Here is a 20,138-nt window from a genome sequence, read left to right as displayed (position 1 = left end):
AAAAAGTTTTAAGAAAAAACAGGTTGTCTATAAAATGCTGAAAGAGAAGGAATAAGATGAGGGCTAAAAAGTGGTGTTTGGGCTGGGTGTTAGGAAGTCCTCCGTGATGTTTTCCAGAATGGCTCAGCGGAGAAGAGGGGAAAGCTTAGTGGCCGAGGGTTACTACAGGGAATGAGGTGAAGGAGGAAAAGACTCCTTCACATAGACTCCTTCATAATGATTAGATGAAGATTTCTTAGAGCCTAAGGATGACAGGAAGGAGAGAAATAAGCAGGCACAGAATAAAGGAGGCTTTTTTTTTTAATGGTATGAAATATCTATTAGATTTAAACTATGAAGAAACAGCCAGGAGAGAGGAGACGTAAATAAAGAAGAGAAGTAATGATGAATGGCGCAAGAACACAGACACGTAGTAAGTGGAGGAGGTGGAATTTAGAGCACTAGTAAAGAAAATGAAAATGAGAGAAACTGAAAATGCAGATACAGATAAGTCAAAGTGTGAGGGCCAGAAATTGTAAGCATTTCTAATTCATCTCTTTATTCTCTGGATGACTTCAGTTTCATTCAAGTGACACCCAACTCCTGCAAAATAAGCAAGCTTCAAGCCATCAGCGACCTTTCTTTTGAGAGGAAATAAGTTCCCGTTTCATTTTCACTGCCCACTTTGAGTGAGTTATACAAATGCAATTTTAAACACTCTCCAAAGTGATGTTTTTCTTTAAGCTTAAAAATAAAAGGTATCATGGCTAAAATAAACTGTTTCTTGCTTTAGTAAATTGGGATATTAATGAGCTGCCTTGGATGTAATAACTTTTATTTATGCCTTATTTAGTAGTTTGTTAGTGATAATAAGAACTGGTTGAATTTCTTAAAGCTTTTTTTGAAAGAAGTTGAAGAGCATCAATTACCCCAAAACTAAAGCTATTTTATTTGACAGGCATTTACAAACCTTTAGACTGTCACTTTGGCTTTTTATAGATGTACTCAAAATAGACAGGTAGCTAATCCTGGAAGGACATTTTAAAGAATCTAAAAACAAGAGTCTTATTAATGTGTTTTAAAGGAAGGGTTAAAAAGCTAATTTATTTTTAAAATGTTTAGACTAATCTCATACTCTTGTGTTATAAGACATAGACTACACTTTGGTGGGAAAACCAATCACTAGAGTGACAGCTTGAAATTCCAAAACTTTTCTTGAAAAAAAAAAAAAAAAGAAAGTAGCCTCAGCTGCTCTACTCTGCTAAGAGCTATCTGGGGAAGGCACAAGTCAACCCACAAACATCCACGGCCAAAAGCAACTCTTCTTTTCTTATAACTAGTGCTGCACTGTTCACTCTCACTGCAATCAATCATGTGGTATCGAAGTTTTTCACTGTTCTCATTAGAAGACAATTGTGAAATGACTAGAATTCAGAATCTATTCAAAGATTCAGAAGTCATATTATTAGAGTTTTCTAGGTTCTTGCCCTGCATTTAAAGTGAATTATGAGAAGACAAAATATTTGTTCTATGCTAACACACTCCTCCCGGATTCCCTTTATTATGGTTTAATTCAATATTGTGTTTTCTTCCTATACGGAGAGTAGGTGCAAATGTCCAACCAAATGTTTCTTGTAGAACTAGGTTTAAGGATCCTTCGAAATAGGATCCCTTCAAATAGACCTGTTCAATTTTTTAAAATATTTTGTTCCAAGAATGTAATCAGAAGACAGATGATATAGATATATAGATATAGATATGTTTTTTTAAAAATAAAGAAAAATTTACCTAATGTGTTTTGTTTTTTGCCTTACTTGCCCAAAATCATAGCATTAATTTTAGTGTCCAAGTATAAAACTATCCTTTATTGTATAAACCTTTTAGAAGTTTGTAAGTTTCAAATCTTAAAATACTTAAACTTAAATATCTGTTTGCTTAAGAAAGAGTAGGTGACCAAGCCTCTCAGGTAAGGGTACGATTGTCTGATTGTCTAATTACTCGCAGGGTCAATTCGTAACTCCACTCCCCTTCACCCACAACAAGCACTTCAATTCAGAAGGCGCAAGCCTCCACCCTGGCCCAGTTTAGATCATCTCTCCCAAGCCTCGTAATCCATTCCATTAAATAATACTCTCAACAACTTAGGCCTGGGAATGAAATTACATCCCTCCCTCACCTGTCTCTCAAAACATTGGAGATGAACCAGAAATAGATAAAATAAAAGGCTGCCTCTGAGGGTTTTGCTTCAGTGGTTAGTAAGCCTCCTGTGTCATTATAGCTCTTCACAGGTTGATGTGTCTGTATTCTGGAGCAAATGCTGCTTGAAAGTAACATTTCAAGTTCACATAAATTTGTCAACTTTTTCAGCCACTGGTCGAGTTACAGCAGCAGTGATGATTAAAGTAGACAAGTAAAAGACCAGTAGAAGAACAAGCTAAAAATCTAGCTCTGTTCTGATTGCTGTCATGTCTACATCTCTACCTAAAGTCAATTTGCAAGCTGCTGCCACGTGATACTGTGGTCAAGTAAGGAGCAACCATGCTCAAAGTCCAGCCACCTGCTGCTGCAGTTCAAAAATAAACAGTAAGGAGAGCTGGTCTGGAGCAGGAATGGTGAAGTGGTTAGATTTTCTGGGGTAGTGTGGGCTTGTAGCCTGAAGCATTTGAAGAGCCTGTGATCTCAGAACTCTCTGGGTGATCCCACCCTTCAGGATAGTTGACAGTCCATATCAGCAGAGTAAAACAGCCTCCTTGTCCCTTCAGATTTGAGATAGCTACTTTCTAGACTGTTCTATCTTTCCATATAAATAAACCAAGCCTGGAGAGTCTCAAGGTCACCCTTGTTAAACAAGACAGAATTTGAACAGCTCCTTAGAGCTTTCTGGTAACAAGATTTCCAATCCAGTGAAGAAAGTTACACAAACCATTGTAATGGTGACAAAGCACAGAGACAGAATATCAAGAGTTACGAGTTGTTACTTGTTCAAGTGGCTACTTCAAGCACATGAATTTTCTATTCCTTAGTGAAATAGATATGAATTTTACCTTTTTAAAAATCACGACGTCCTGTGTGTTTGGTTTCGTGCTAGCCTTCTTTGTTCATGAAGTAAAATAGTAAAATAGGAGTTTTCTATCCTAGTCCCAAAAATGTTATGATGCTAAGAAAATAAAACCACTTTTATTTTCGGTTGCTTTTAAGTATGCAATCACAACCCCAAATGATAAGTTTCTTGTAGAACCATGGATCTTCTTCTCTTGATTCCAATAACTAGCATTGGCCTTACTGAGTAATTAGAGCTCATTGTCCATTGAATCATGTTGACAGCATGGTGACAGGAGGTTCTCTTGACCAGGGTCCTAGGGTGCCTGATGCCAAAAGTCAGAACAGAGATGTGCAAGTCAGCAAACGGGGTATGCGTGTGGGGTGCGTGCATGTGTGTGTGCATGCATGTACACGTGTGTAAACTGTTGGTCTAGCAGACACCACTGTTGCTATCTGTGATGCATGTCTATCAACAAAGATGTAGACACAGGACCAAAGCAATAGCAGAGAAAGGAAACTCACTGAACAGTAGCGTTAGAAGAAGTAAATACAATTTTGGATATAGGATATCAGCATATAGAGAAATGAACATCTCCTAAAATTATACTCATGTGTCCCTCAAAAATTCATGTATTGAAAGCCTAACCCTCAGTAGCTTTGAATGCTACTGAATTTGGAGATAGACCCCTTAAAGAGGTAATTAAGGTAAAATGAGGTCCTATGGGTGGGCCCTAATCCAATATGATGGGTGCCCTTGTAAGAAAAGATTAGGACACAGTCACACCCAGAGGAAGACCAAGTGAGGACACAGCAAGAAGGCAGACTTTTCAAGCCAAGGAGAGAGGCCTCAGAAGAAACCAACCCTGCCAACCTCTGGGTTTCCGATTCTTGTTTCCAGAACTGTAAGGAAAGAAATTCTGTTATTTAAGCCAACCAGTAGATGGTACTTTGTTATAGCAGTTCTAGCAAATGAATACAATCTCCTTGTCTGACTTCCTTCTAATGCCCAGTGGCTTCTTCCTCTGATAAAGGCCCTTCAGTCTTAACAACCCATCACGGGCAGCGGTCTGGGTGACGTGTAGAGCAGGGAGACGGCACCAGGAGCAGGTGGAGGAAATGCCCCTTCCTTCCACGTCTTCCGTAATCCATACTTATTCTGGATTCATAGAAAACAGAAACCGAGTTGTTGTTACAGAAATATCTTCTCTGCATTAAGCTTTTCTGAAATGCTCTATCACAAGTCAGTCAGGCTCCTTTTAAATGGTCATGAGGGGAGAGACATTAATAACACATCCCTCTCAAGAAACAAGAATGCCTTTCTGCCATTGAAGGTGAGTCGGGACTTCTGTGTAACACATTAGGCAAACACAGTTATTTCTGTTTTAGTAACATAAAAGAGCTCTCTTGAAAGAATTATGAAGCATTTACAAACATAAGAAAGTTAAATGAAGCTAAAGGTGTTGTTGTGTTTTTTTCCTACAGTGTATCCTTCTCTGTGATTGCCTAACTGTGATTCATTTTTCCCTCTTAGGGAAGATGTGAGTTACATATGTAGAGTAGTAGGAAAATAGCAATTATCTTCTTAATAGCAAAATATACCTACATAAATTCTATAAGACTAGATGGTTTGAGAGATTTAATAGCATTATTGAAGAAATTATGTGCATAGCAAATGAAAAGCTAATCAACTAGACCAGCAAAGGATGTAAATTTGTCTTTTGTTGCCAGTTGTAAACAGTAACAAAAGCTCAGATTCAAACATCCATCCTTCCTTTCTAATAATTTTCTGTGGAAGGCAATATTGATTGGCTAACTCAAATGATATTCAAGCCCCATTCTCCTTTGTCTGTCTTCATTAGTGTCTATAAATATCAAATACTTTCTAACCTTTCTTGCAACTGAGAGGAACCAAGTGCTATACAGTGAAATGAAAGCAAATGTCTCTGGTCTGGGCGATGAAGTGGCTTCTAAAAAAGTGTTTGTATCCTTGATAAAAGAAATCGATGGTATTGCACCATCCCTCTTACCCCGCTCTCTTGAGTATGCATGTGATGCTTGGAGTTATGCAGCCTTCTTGTGACTAAGCGGTAATGTGCATAAAAGTGAATGACTGACACATTAAGGAAAGTCTAATAGAAAGACCGGGAAAAAGAATATTGGGTCTTGCTTGGCATTGAGGAGAAACCAAATCTAACACTAGAAACAATTTGCCTCCAGATTTCCTTTTATATGAGAAAGATAAACCCTATCAATTTAAGGGGCTGTTTTGTTTGTTGAATATTCTGCTACATTCAACTGAAATCATTCCTGATTAACTATTGTCCCCAATTACTCACTCGCCCTTTTGCCTATAGGACGATTGTGCATCTTCACCTGCCGTCATGTAACTGGCACTGACTTCTCAGTGTGGAAGGCAAACACATCCTGTTCCCACTGCTGCTGGGCTTAGCTATGTCATGCACTTTGGCTAAGAGGCATCAACAGTTTCTGCCAACCAGCTTGTTCTTCTCCCTCTGCCATGACAATGGTATATCTGACATGAGAATGCCATGAAAATGGCTTCTCCTTCAATGTGTATCAGAAAATGAGAAGACACATGGAGAACAGACGCAGCAGCCAACTGATGGTAACTCATGTGGAACATGAGTGAGATTTGGAGTTTACCTGTTACCACAGTTTGTTACAAAGCACACAAATACAAAATCAATACAAAATCAACCAGAAATGGGTATGGACATGTGATATGCTTTGACCAATAGATTACGACTCAAAGTTACGTAATTAAGTAAGCAGACAAATCTTTGGAGAATTTCTATCAGCTTCTTGCTATTTTCCCTTTGCCATGAGATTGTCTGGATTCCAGAATGAGGAAAAATTAGAATGAAGCCACGACAGCCAACCATCCATGGATAGTGTGAATGAGAAATAAATGTTACTACAATCACTGGGATTGTTTTGGTTTAGGTTTTCACAATAACGCTAAATAATGATGCATGTTTCTTAATTTTCTTTCTCCTTTTCATTAGCCTTTCTTAAACCCCCGTCCTTACATCCTATTCCCAGAGAGGCAAACAGAAGACAGGGGCTCACATAACCCTGGGCTGACCTCTCATGTACCACTTAGCAAGTACATGGTGATTTGCCTGTAAGATGTATATAATGCTAACAGAACATTTCTCAAAGGATGTTCTGTGTAACCTAATTTCTTCAGGAAATTAACAAATGTATATTAAAAAAAAGATGATCCATGATCAACCAAGTTTGGGAGATACTGACCTAAACAAAAATCAAGGAAGTTTATTACCTTGATTTCCGAGGTTTCTCAGAACTTTTAATGTATTCGCTTCGTCTCAATTGCTTTCAGCTCAAAATAATCCTTATATCAAAGCGGCTTATTTTGGGGTGGCATATTTTGCTATCTTTTATGTCTAAAGAGGATAAAGAGATTTGTCAAAGCGTGAGCAGTCTCCTCTGTGTTGAAGGCAGAGTACTTCCCCTTAAATCCAGTAGATCGTCGCACACACTGGACCCTCTAAGAATTTTCATACTGATTACATTTCAATAGTGGAAGAACCTGAAATGACTTCCCTAGCTGCCCTAACTGTGAATTTACTTATGGAAACACTTTCTTTTCCTCCCAGTTCCCTATTTTCTGCCCACACCTCAGTGGGTGGACAGTTTGTTAAGCATCCTTGTTAGCCCCAAAATACAGAGAGATGGTGCTGTCAGAGAGGGGCAACAGAAGCCAGAGAAAGGTCACTTTGTTTTTAGCTGCTCTGCTATGGAGAAACTAAAGGGCTGAAGTCTCTCCAGTGATCACAATAGATGCAGTGCCACTGGCCACTCAGGGGTAGATGACAGAGACAGAAACCACCTAGAGGTGATGGTGAAGAAAGAAAGGGAGACTTGGGAGTTGGGACTTCAGGATATTCATGCAAAATGACTTCATAGAGTAAAAAGGCTGAATGAGAGTCAGTTCTCTATTATCACCATGCACCAACAATTCTCAACAATGTCAGTGATAGAATAGTTCTTTACAAAGCATCTTTTTTAAAAATAAAAATCTAAATTCTAATTCATTGTTATACTTCCTATTGAGTTTTTCTTAATTGTGGTAAATTTACATAAAATAAAAATTACCAGCTTATTAACCATTTTTGAGTGTATAATTCCGTTTGGTATTAAGTAAATTCACATTGTAGTGCAACCATTAGCACCATCCATCTCCAGAACTCTCTTCATCGTGCAAACTGGAACTCTATACCCATTGAACACTGACTCCTTTCCCTTCTCCCTCTAGCCCATGGCAACCACCATTCTACTTTGTTTCGATAAGTTAGACTGCTCTAGGCAACTCATATAAGTTGAATTATGTGATATTTGTCTTTTTGTGACTTGCTTATTTCATTTAGCATAATGTCCTCAAGGTTCATACATGTTGTAGTCGGTGTCAGAATTTCCTTCCTTTTTAAAGCTGACTAATATTCCATTGTATGGATATATATTTTGTTTATTGATTCATCTGTCAATGGATACTTGGTTTGCTTCCACTTTTGACTACTGTGAATAATGCTGTTACGAGTATTGGTGTACAATTGTTTCCCCAAGACTATATTTGTAATTCTTTTGGGTATTTACCCAGAAGTAGAATTTCTGGATATGTTAATTTTATTCATTTTTTATTTTTTGAAGAACTACAATATTGTTTTCCATAGCAGCCACACAATTTTCATTCCCACCAAGATAAGAGTTCAAATGCTCACCAACACTTATTATTTCCTGTTTTTCTGTGTGTGTGTTTTTTTTTTATAGTAACCATCTGAATGGGTGTGAGGTGATATGTCATTGTGATTTTGATTTGCACCCCACTAATTATTAACCATATTGAGCATCTTTTCATGTGCTCATTGGCCATTTGTATATCTTCTTTGGAGAAATATCCATTCAAATCCTTTACCCATTTTTTTGTTTGGGTTGTTTGGTTTTTGGTGTTTAGTTGCTGAGTTTTAATAATAAATATATATGTTTCAAGTTAGCACATTTTTATTACTTATCCTTTAGTGAACATTACATTCTATAAGGAAGTTAATTCAGAAAACTTCTAGATGTACATCAGCCCCCAATACAGGCAGACTCAACTAGTTTATCAACTAGTTTATAAACATATTCATAAACTAGAATATGTATATTTATAACAGTCAGGAAGTTTTCATGTTACTCCAGGTGCAGTTTAGTTCTCCAATCCTTAGAGAGCAATGTATCCTGCATTTAAATAATATATTCTAACTAAATAATGATAGCACAGTGATGGTGAAAACAAAGAAGTGGAACTTAAGTTACTTCAAAAATCTGCCACCCTATCTGACCAGTTGGAGTTTTTATTTATGTCTAAAATTTAAAACAGGGATATGCACAACATCTTTATTTGAGAAATGCAAACTTTTGTTGATGCATGAAAGGTTTTACTGAATTGGAATAATATCTTTAAATTTGAAATTTGTTTTTAACTGTTAACGAATGAATCAAGAAAATAAAGTGTAATATTTTTGATGCTTACCTAAATTGGACTTTGTGTAGACATTTTAGTCTTATATTTTATTTATTATTATTGTTTTTATTGGCATAATTCAAGAGATTCAATAAAATAAAATTCTTATTGTCTATATTTCTTTTTTGCCCATTGTTATTATTTGTGTCATTCCAAGATTATTACTGAAAAAGAAAGATTATTACTGAAAGTAATTTTATCACATAGAGAAAAGATGTTAAAAGTGGTCCACACACTAAGTGTGTCACTACCTTCTATATCTATCACCTTGCCTTTCACTGCAGCAAGGTGGCAGGGGGTGACTAATGTGGCCTGTGCAGAGCTGTCCTTGCCACAGAAAAGAAGAGTATAGCAGGGTCTCAAATGTTCAAAAATCCCCCAATAAATTACTTTGGCATTATTAAAAGCATTCCTTGAGCAGAATGATGTTTTAAATTAATTCAAATGTAACCAGGGAATGAGACAAAAGAAAGAGGGTTGGGAAGCAGCTTTAACACAAATGTCCTCTATGTCACAATGGTGCATTCCCTAAATGGCTCTCATTGAATTTCCTTCACGAATGAGGGTTTCTTGCTTGAACCATGGGTTAAGCTGCACAAAGTGTGTTCAATCCTCAGGCACTTAGCCTGGAAAGTTTCTCAGAGCAACCAGATATGAAGAGGAGGAAAGAAAGACAACCACCCAACTGTTTGGAAAGCGGCATGAATCTGGCCAGAACGATCATGGTGGAAGCCATGTGTCAGTTGTTGAATGTTGGGCTCAGGCTGGTATAGTCAACTTTCCTTATCCTTTCAGTTGGCTTTGGGGAGTGAAAAATCAGTGTGTTTCCATATATCCAGAGCTGCCGTAGGCCCCTTGTCCAAGCTGGTCAGTACCCTTTCCGTTCCACAGAAAACCTTTCTGCCAATGCTCTGAATCTCTCTTTCCTTCCATAAAAAAAATGTGCTTTCTGCTTTTGGCTTTTCTATGAACTCCTCTAATGTGGGGTAGATAAAAATCTATGTGATTTTTAGGAAAAAGACTGAATATTTTCTGATATAGAAGATTTCTTGGAATCCAATCCATTTCTTAATTTTATACTAAAGTGTAACATACAACAGAAAAGTGCACTAATTCCAAGTGACTGGCTTGATGAATTTTCAAAAATTGAACCCACCCTTGTAACCAACATCAGATCAGGAAATGGAACATTACTAGCATCCTTCTAGCCATGAGTCCCCAATAAGGGCAACCATTATCCTCACTTCTATCAACAAAGATAAATTTTTTTCTGCATTGAACTTCATGGTATTTTGTCATGTGTACTCTTATGTATCTGGTTTTTTAAGCATGAGATTTTTGCATGTGAAAGTCATTTTGTTTCATGGGTTCATTTATTCTTCTTGCTGTATAGCATTCCAGTGTAAGAATATAGCACAATTAATTTCCCTATTCTTCTACTATGGGCATTTGGGATGTTTCAGTTTGGGATTATTATAAATGTGTCACAAATAGACATATTTATCTGAACAGTATGCTTCTCTCTAGGACTGAAATTGCTAGGTCATGGCATATGGTACATTCATCTTTCATAGATACTATCAAACAGTTTTCCAAAGTGGTTGTGTCGATTTACACTCCCATCAGCGGTGTAGTCATGTGCTTGGTGACTAGAGGCATTGAATTATAGTTTGCATTTCCCTAATAACTAACAAAGTTGAGGGTCTTTTCATATGCTTATTGAAATTTTGGAAATCCTCTTTTGTTAAATACCTGTTCAAGTCTTTTGCCCATTTTTCTATTGGGTTCTTTGCCTTTTTCTTGTTTTTTTGTTTTTTGTTTTTCATTTTTTATAGTAGTGAGAAACAAAGGATATAAAAGAATCCTTTGTCAGAGAAATGTATTGCATATATCTTCTCACATTCCACGGCTTGTCTTTTCATACTCTTAGTTATATGTTTTAATAAGCAGGAGTTCTTAATTTCAATGTATACCAACTTAGCAATTTTTTTTGAGTCGGCCTTTTCTATGTCCAATTTATTAAATCTTTGTCTTCTTTAAGGATCCAACCTGCTATTGGTCCCCGATCCAAAATTGATACTTAGCACTCTAGCTAAGTATCTTATTTGAAAACTGTTGCTCCCTGTAGTAATCCCTCTGAACTCAATTTGTCCTCTTTTCTTCTTCCCCAAAAAGACATAACAGCACAGACAACAATATTCAATTCCATGAGTTTGACTGTTTTACTTTGTAAAATACATAAAAATCTCACAGCACAATAGTGAAAGTTGTCTCTTGAGTCTTTTACAAGCGTGATATTTCAAACCAGTTGTCTTACTGCCACAAGATGAAGAGAGGAATTACCTCCCTGGACCTACTGCTCTGGTGCATGTGTCTATTACTAGTTTTTCCTAAGAAAGAAGCAATTGTTCCTACACTGACAGAAACAGCCAGTGAGAAAATTCTTAATCTGCTTTTTTTTTTTTCTTTTAATGCTCTTCCTCAGTAATGAGTTCTGAGATTTTGATACATAATCTGCTATACGAATAGCCAAATTGCATTTGTGGCACAGAGAAGAGTACATGGGTTTGGAATGAGAAAAATGTGTACCTACCTGTACAAATTCCATCATTTGTTTTTTGTTAGCCATTGGGGAAACTAAAGTACTTAAACTTTCTAAACTTCAGTTTCCAATCTCTGTGAAAGGGAGATGGTAATAATAAAGGGAGTCCAGAAGAGGCTTAAATTAGATAATTTGTCTGAAAATATTTGCATAATCTAAAACACATATACACACAATAAATTTGCCTGTGATATTATTGCAAATGATTAGGAATTTTAAACACTTAAATTAATTAGATTGGTAATAGCAACTAACATTTATTGAACTATATACAAAGCACTGTTTTAAGCATTTTATATGTCTTAACTCATCCAAGTCCCCTCAACAACCCACAAGGCAGTTTCTGTTAACAAACTCATTTACAGATGAGGCAACAGAGGCACAGAAAGATTCAGTAACTCATTGTAGGTCACACAGCTAGTGAGAGTAATAGAATGTTAACCGAAGCAGATGGCTGCAGAGTTTGCACACTTAAAGGAAAAAGAAATGTGATATCCATGGCCTTGAGCTTGATTGATAGAGGCACCTCCCAGCTTTATGATGAATACATTAGAAGGAATATGAAGCTTCTGACAAATACTATCGTTAGATCACTTTAGAGATAGGGCATCTATCACAATTTCACAAAGGCATGTTTTAGAAGAAGGAAGGGAATTCATAAATGTTGAACAGTTACCTGAATATACCATTAGGTACTTTACAACCTTGGGAAATGATATTATTATCCCCATTTCACAGATAAGAAACAAAGACTTACAGAGATTAAATGATTTGCTCCAATTCACAGATTTAGGGATAGCATCACAATTCAAACTCATATAAGCAGCTGTTTTCCCTAAGCCACATTTCTCAGGGCATTTAAGAACTTCTAGTCAGAAGTGATGTAGGACTTATTTGTACCTTAGGATTCAGAAAAACAGAAATTAATAAGCTGCTCTTACCACCACATTAAATATTATGCAACATTAGTAGTTCTTATATCTAACTAGAATTTCTTTCCTTAAACATAGAATTGAAAAGGGTGGTAAAGGGCAAGAAAATGCATGGGATCTTCCTCAGGAGATATGAAAATGACTAAACTGTGAGATAATCATGACAATAAAGAAATCTTTCTATATTAATGAATGACCATTCATTCATGATTTTAACCATATCAGTGAAAACCAATAGTTGCCTCTAATTGTTCAATCCATTTCTTCCTGGGCTGCCTTAGAGGGATCCTAAATTAGATACTAGTCAAGTTAATATTCTTGATGAAGAACCCCTCTGTAGTAGTGACCGTCTGAGCCATCTGAGTACATATTTAATAATAAGAGAAAGTTCTGGAAGCTGAATAAGTGGCAACAAACTCATTAATAAAAAGTAGAGGAAAGACACTAATTTATAAACATTTTCTCTAGGATTATAAAACCTATCAAGAAAATTAACAACAATGGCAATGAATTGTCCTTTGGTTGTATAAGACAAAAAAATGGAGAAAGCAAATTTATTTTCTAAAATTTATACACATCCACACAGATGAGAAATCAAAAGTGTACGTCTAAAAACAGCCAAAAATGGGCTTGTATGTCTACAAATAAGATGGATCTGGTGTTTTCTCCCCTTTTAGAAGGGAAAGAATGCTTATATGTGAAACTTTTTATCATTTATATTACAGATTTAACATATTTAGGATGCAGAACTATAAACTTAAGCTAGCAGTCATTTCATAGCCTTGCAAAATAAAACATTATTAACCAACAAAAAATTTTATTAAAATATATAATGAGCATGATCATGCCACTTGTAGGTTAAAGGTTAAACTAAAAATAACACAGCCATTTTACGGGGTTCTTAATGGCATTCATATCTTCATTCTACAGGATAACAAAAGCAAAAAAATATATGCTCTCAGTTGTCAAGATAGTATTTCTTCCTATAGTAAACAAGAAAAAGAGCGTTTGTGGGAAAGATTACTAGTCCTAAAATATGCAGATTTGAAACAAAATAAACCAGTGGCTAGGCTTCACCCTAATCAGTCTTCAGTGGGTGTTCAAAATCTAGGGACTGGGCGACACTGGCCTCAAGTCTTCGATTTTTGTGGTCATTCTCTGCTCTGCAGCCACTATCACACCTGGAGCTTCCTCCACCTTCCTTTGTCTTGGATTCAGGGATACCACAGAAGGAGGAGCCTCAGTAAGCCAGTTCCTGCACTTTCTTGTCCCTTTCTCAAGGCTGCCACAAAACAATGCTGTGATTTATCATCTATACTGCCAACTGCATAGGAGAGATGATGGAAGTCAGTATAGCTTAGATCAACAACTGAAACTTAAAACAGGTATTTCTTAAACAAAAAGGCAACAGTTAAGATGAATGGAATTGCATTCTAGAAGTTACCTTACATCTGTATGCAAATACACAAATGAAAGATTTGGATTGAACAGGAGAATTTTTTTGGAAGTCTGGGGGATGGGGAAGGAAAGCATTTGGGAAAGAAAAGTAAAAAGGCTCAAATATAATTGAGTAACATCTGTGGGAACACAAATTGAGGAGAGGACAAGCAAACATTGGATTAGGGAAATGTCTTGCTTGGATAGAGTTGGGGGAAATGAGGAAATCTAGTGTTTTGATATTCTAAAATAATGTAATGGGAAACAAAAAGTAAATAAATATGTTAGGCTGCGTCTATGGTTAAGAGATGGGTCCATTTTCTCTTTATTGATTTTCAAAGTCAGGCCATTTCCCCTTAATGGATTTTACTTTTTTCTGCTGACATGGTCATGTTTATTAGGCTTTCTTTTTATTTATTTATTTTTCACAACTCTGCAATAACAATGTTAAGTCCTGTTACAGCAGAAAACTCCCTTAGCAACAATTAATTGCTCTTTTTCTGCTCCTCTACCCCCAATCCATAGGGCCTATGTAGAAAAGGTAAAGTCCTACACTCCATTTCCTTTTCCCTTCTGTCTTAATATATTTGGTGATAGCACACATGAACTCCTTTGTCATGGTGCACAAGGCAAATTCACACATACTACCCATTCATTCATTCAATTAACAATTACTGGAACTATATTATGTTCCATCATTCTACTAGGCACTAATCAGATAGAACAGTCATATTAGGTACAAGGAGTAGATAGTGTTATTTTCATTTGTAGGCAATAAAACTACACACCAGATTGGTAACTGGATGAGGCGAGGCTAATGGGAAAAGCAAGGGTAAAAGAGACCAACCTGCTCAACTCAGTTATTAATCAAGGGATCCTGAGTTCATGATTTAATCTCTCTAAGCCTCAGTTTTCTCGTCTACAACACAGAGACAATGATAGTGACCTCATAGTGTATTCTGAAAGTGAAATCAGACACTATATTCAAAATGCTTAATGCAGTGGTGGCACCTAGTATACACTGTAAGGGACAGTCATCATAGTAGTAGTAGAGAGAGCCAAGTACTGTCATGGAAAGAAAAAAGACGGAAATCCTGCAAACATGTGCTTGAATCTTTATTCTGGCCCTGGGGAGAAAGATGATTAAAATTCTGCCTCTGTATCTCTATAGCTATAAAATGATAGTCATATTCCTTACCTTAGACAAATAGTAACAAAGTTAAATGAAAAATAGCGCATTTGCTAAATGAATCATATGTTCAGTGAAAGCTAATTGTGCATTTGTACAGCACACATTTTTGATGCCAGGCACTGTACTCTGCCCTAGGCTTGTAGTTATTGAGAGCGCAATAACTTGGTTAATTTCACTGCTACCTACAGTGACAGCAAGAAAGAGAGAGTGACCCTCAAGTCCTCTGAATCAAACTTCACTTTCCTGTATACATCCATACTGCTTTGCAGGGGGAAGGGGAAATGCATTATTTAAAACTGTAGAGTTTAATCTCATGAGTAACCAAAAAAATAGATGGTAAAGAAAAAATAAAAGAGAGAGAGAATTAGAAACACCTACATACATTTACAGAGAAAACTGACTAAAAGGAAATACACCAAAATGCTGTTTAAGGGTGGTACAATTGCTGTTGATTTAATTTCCTTTTAAACTTTTCTTAATTATTCAAAAACTTTACCAAAGAATATGCACTGCTTTTATCATATGAAAAACAAAGAAATCAGAATAAGAAAATATAGGTATTTTCTAAAATTGAATAGAAAACATATACTATAGCACACATAGAATAATATAATTTCTCTTAATGCTTTCTACCACACCATTGGTTTAAGTTTCAATCAAATCAGTCAGCTAACCTAACTGCAATATCTTGGCTGGGAATATGCAAGTTTGCAGATCTTCTTCAGTAGAAAGCAGATGGCTCTTTTAAAGATATTATGGTCCATGTGAGACTAAAGGGAAAGTTAGGCAGGGAGCTAAAATACTGTGAAGTCGTTTGGGGAGAAAATGGCAAGTGAACTGGGAAAAATTGTATCATTTTTGGTGGCAAAACAATTTTAAGTCACACTTTCTGAACAAGGAAATAAATAATTCTTATTGAGTTATGGAATGATAACCTTGTACAATAATTTATGAGGTTGTGTTGTAGATGTTTACTATAAAATATTTGACTTCTACATGTAAATTCAGGAAGTAACCGTTTTTGTAAATGGGAGATGCAGCCGCCTAGCTGTCTCTTTTTTCCAGATGAAAACAAGCCAGGTCTGTGAACGCCTGTGGTAGTGAGAATGTGCTGTAACCAGGAAGAGAGGACACATCAATCTGACCGAATATTTCATTTCCATGCCATGAAGTGCTGTACAATGACACAGCCGCATTCAATAGTCCAGACAAAATACAAAAGGGAATCTGTCATCCCTTAAAACTATCAAACACTGAAAAATAAAGCTGGAATCAGGACATGTGGAATATGCTTTTAACACACTTATGAGTTCTCAAAATAAGCCGGGGTTCATTCATGTGAACTCTACTCAGCTTCCCAGCACACACAACCTTCTGCAAAATTATTTCAGAAATTGCTCTGAAGTAGTTTCCTATATATTTTTTTTGAAAGAGAAGCATTGTCTAAAACTATCCCAAGCGTTTTATTGTACAGCACAGGAAATATTTTTATCATAAAGAGAGCAATGGTTTCCTTAGATGGGTAGTGATTGAACAATTAAAATGGATTTGATTTAGCTGGGATGGTTTTGCTTCCAGAAGAGAGCCTACATACTATTAAGAGCGTGCAATCCTAATGTCTACTGTCTTCATAGCTCTCACGTACCCAATCAAAAGACCTCATGACCACCCTCTCCCTACTCAAATAACCTCCATTTATTGCTTCGAGAGCTCAGACAGGTTCTTCCCATGGGCCCACAAACCAACCAGGCAGCATTATCTTTCCTATTGTCCTCTCATTCTTCTGACCCCACTTGTCCTTGTCTGCATGAAGTCACTTGGAGAAGTCTTATCACCACCACCCCACATCATGAAAATGTCACTGTCCATGCCAAAAGACAGTTTCTTCTTGTCCCTACAATGTGTAGGCCTCAACATGCCAAAGTGCACAGGGCCCTCTGCAAAGCTGGGGGGTGTGAGCTTCTCCCATCCTATGACACTGCTGTTGAGATTCACAAAGTGTCCCCTGAATACTTGTTAACTCCTATCTTTTACTTCTTACCCCAAATAATACAATGTTTCTCAAGATAATTACTTTCAAATATACATAGTCATGGTATCTCAAACAAAATCTGCAGAATTTGAAGGGGGATAGTTGCCATAATATCCCCTCCATATGCTATCACTCTCAAATAAAGCCCCTCCCTCCTTCACCAATTACACAAGTTCCCATCCGTGTATCAATAAATTCAAGTAGATACTGGGTTGGGAAAGGAGAAGGGTGAAGAAGGTATGGAGGAGGAGGAGGATGTTTATATGTTTAGTATCTTTGTCTCAGCTCAGCTAAAAGTCCCAGTTGTAAGATTAAGGAATATTAGTTTTTTACCCACACTCAAAGATGAAAGATTCCCTTCTCAGAATCATTCGTCACACTTGACATTCGCCCTCTAGCTGAAACTATACGTTGTAGAGTCCAGAGCTACTGACCTAAAAATTAGGAAATTTTGATTCCAGTCCTAGCTCTGCCCCTTTCTTGCCTGTGTCCATGGGCACACATGAGGCAACGTACTTTGTCTTATCTGGAGCTCTATCCACACAGCTTAACAACTGTTCAATTAATACTTCTAGTTAAAATGTATTTGAGATTCCTCTTCTCCCCATCCATAAAGTTGAAATAATAACAGCTATCTTATCTGCCAAATGTGGCTGTAAAAGTAAAGATACAACATATTACATGAGAACATGCCCCTTCTCCTTATGAGTCAAAACTCAATCCTAAATGATGTCTGATAAACGTAAGATCACGCTACTGTCACTCCTCATCTAGGAAGAGAACAAAGGCCTGGCTTTTCAAATCTTTCCTGGAAAGTACTCAGACATCTCCTTCAGAAGATGCCTTCACTCATAATACATGAGCACCTCCTCCTCCAAATAATCTGCTTTAATGCAAGCACTAGTTTTCAAGAAGATTTTTAAGTGTTTATTATTCGTTTTATCACAGGTTTGCATATCTTCTGTTTTTCACTATAAAATCTGTGCCACATACTAAAAAGGCCACATGTGCCTGATAATGCAACTACAAGATGATGGACCCTGCACTGACCTGGGGTCTCAAATTACTGCAGAGAACAGTTTTGGCTGACCCTCACTGGACCTGGAGCAAAAACAAGAAACAAACTTTTGTTGTGTTCAGCCACTGGAATTTCAGGATTAATCTGCAGTCTCAGTGTAATTCAGCATATCTTAAGAAATTCAACCTCATGATAAAAACCCACTTGTGTTGGGTTTTTAGTTTTTAACTATTGCATGAGTTAAGAACATGTTAAGAAACAAGGGCCACATTCTAGGTGTCAAGACCCCCCCCCGAGATTCCAGCCCCACCTGAACAACTAACTGGTTGTATGGCCTTGGTCAACTCATTATATTGTTTAGGCCTCATTCTCTTCTCTTAATAAATGAGAAGAGAAGACTCAATCAGCTTTAAAGAGCTTGTAGGTCCAGCATTCTATAAATGAACTTCCAGTTGCTTGCCTAGGAACCTACGCATTATTTATAGTTTTCTTTTCGTGGCGCTACACTTTCTTTAAAAAGTTAAAATAAAATCTTAGCTGACAATTGTTTGGAACACAACCTATTTATGAGCGTGGGATTACATTAAAGTCAAAATCCCACTTACTGTCAGGTTACTTATAAATCCTGTATTTATATGGAAGCAGTTCTACCTTTCAAAGTAAGTTGTGTATGTAGCTCTGTGATTTTCAACACTTCCACAATTTATGCAATTAGGACACACAAAAAAGTTAATCCAACGTTCTTCGAGAAAACACCATATGGCGAATGACAGCATGGTGTGCTGTGGGACGGCCCGGAGGCCCTGGAGGCCCTGGAATGGGAGGCGGAGGTAGTTTCCATGCAGGATAGGATTTGGCAGTAGCATCCCAGTCTGAGGTCATGGTTGGGGTCATGGTCCGGGTCTGGGCGAGGCCTCGGAGCTCACAGAGGCAAGGCCGAGGACAAGGAGTGGATCCCCGTCACCAAGCTGGGCCGCCTGATCAAGGCCAGGACATGAAGATCAAGTTCTTGAGGGAGATCTATCTCTTCTGCCTGTGCATCAAGGAATCTGAGATCATGGTGTGTTTCTTTTCCTGGGGACATCCCTCAAGGACAAGTTTTTGAAGCTAATGCCAGTGCAAAAGCAGACCCGTGCTGCTCAGAGGACCCGGTTCGAGGCATGTCGCCATTGGGGACTACAACGGACACGTGGCTCTTGGTGTTAAGTGCTCCACGGTGGTAGCCACTGCCATCCCCAGGGATATCATCCTGGCCAAGCAATCCATCGTCCCTGTGCAGCGAGGCAACTGGGGGAACAAGATCTGCAAGCCCCACACCCTCCCCTGCAAGGTGATGGGCCTCATCCCCACCCCTAGGAGCACTGGCATTGTCTCGGCTCCTGTGCCCAAGAAGCTACTGCTGAGGGCTGGTATCGATGACTGCTACACCTCCACCAGGGGGCTGCACTGCCACCCTGGGCAACTTTGCCAAGGCCACCTTTGATGCCATCTCTAAGACCTACAGCTATCTCACCCCCGACCTCTGGAGAGAAACCATGGTCACCAAGTCTCCCTATGAGGAATTCACCGACCATCTTGTAAAGACCCATACCAGAGTTTCTGTGCAGAGGACCCAGGCTCCAGCTGTGGCCACCACAGAATTGTGTGCAAGAAAAATAAAGTAAACAAAGCCTGAAAAAAATTTAATCCAACAGAAATTTAAATTACATGTATTATCAGTGAATGAACTAGCAAAATGATAATGATTATAGTCAGAATAACAAAGGAGAAGGTGCTCTAAAAAGAAACAGAAAAGAAAAATAATAAAACCAAGTTTTGGTCAAAGAAAATTGAACCAAAGCTGTTGGGCAATTTCCCATAAAATAGGGAAGTAATCCTTTTCAATCTATGACGTCCAGTTCTGGCTTTTCATTCTTTTGCTACAGAGCTTTCAGAGGGCTTTAGAAAAAATGTGTTGCAGCAAGCGATCACATACAATGGTTTCTGGAAGGGGTGTGAGAGAGCCAAGACTCTTTGGTTTGATATGAATTACATTTTCATCTCTGGTTTTGGAGTTGAAATACTGGCGCATGCTCAGCTTTCCCCGCTAACATTTGCTTTGGCTGTACTCTAAGTTTCAACTGCATCAGTTAACATCTCCTGCTTTGCCCAATCCATTTCATGCTTGTCACCTAACATTTCACTTGAATCGTTTTCAAATTCTCTTTTCTGAACAAACCTATACTTATCCCATGATTGGGTACCGACATAATCAAGTCATGTTTTTTCATTCATTTTTACTGCTTAAACCTGTGTTTGGGGAAATGAGTACCTTCACTTTTGAATAGTGGATAAAGAATGTAAATTTGTGCAGGTT

The 20,138-nt window shown here is 37.6% G+C and overlaps 1 pseudogene; it reads left to right on the top strand.

Annotated features, from left to right (window-relative positions):
• Positions 1–18,548: 18,548 nt before the first annotated feature.
• On the top strand, positions 18,549–19,446 carry LOC117033694 (40S ribosomal protein S2-like; annotated as a pseudogene).
• Positions 19,447–20,138: the final 692 nt, after the last annotated feature.

This window comes from Rhinolophus ferrumequinum, chromosome 14 (genome assembly GCF_004115265.2).
Source record: "Rhinolophus ferrumequinum isolate MPI-CBG mRhiFer1 chromosome 14, mRhiFer1_v1.p, whole genome shotgun sequence".
NCBI classification, from domain to species: Eukaryota; Metazoa; Chordata; class Mammalia; order Chiroptera; family Rhinolophidae; genus Rhinolophus; species Rhinolophus ferrumequinum.
The sequence above is the reverse complement of the archived record's forward strand: the minus strand, read 5'-3'. Positions and strand labels throughout refer to the sequence as shown.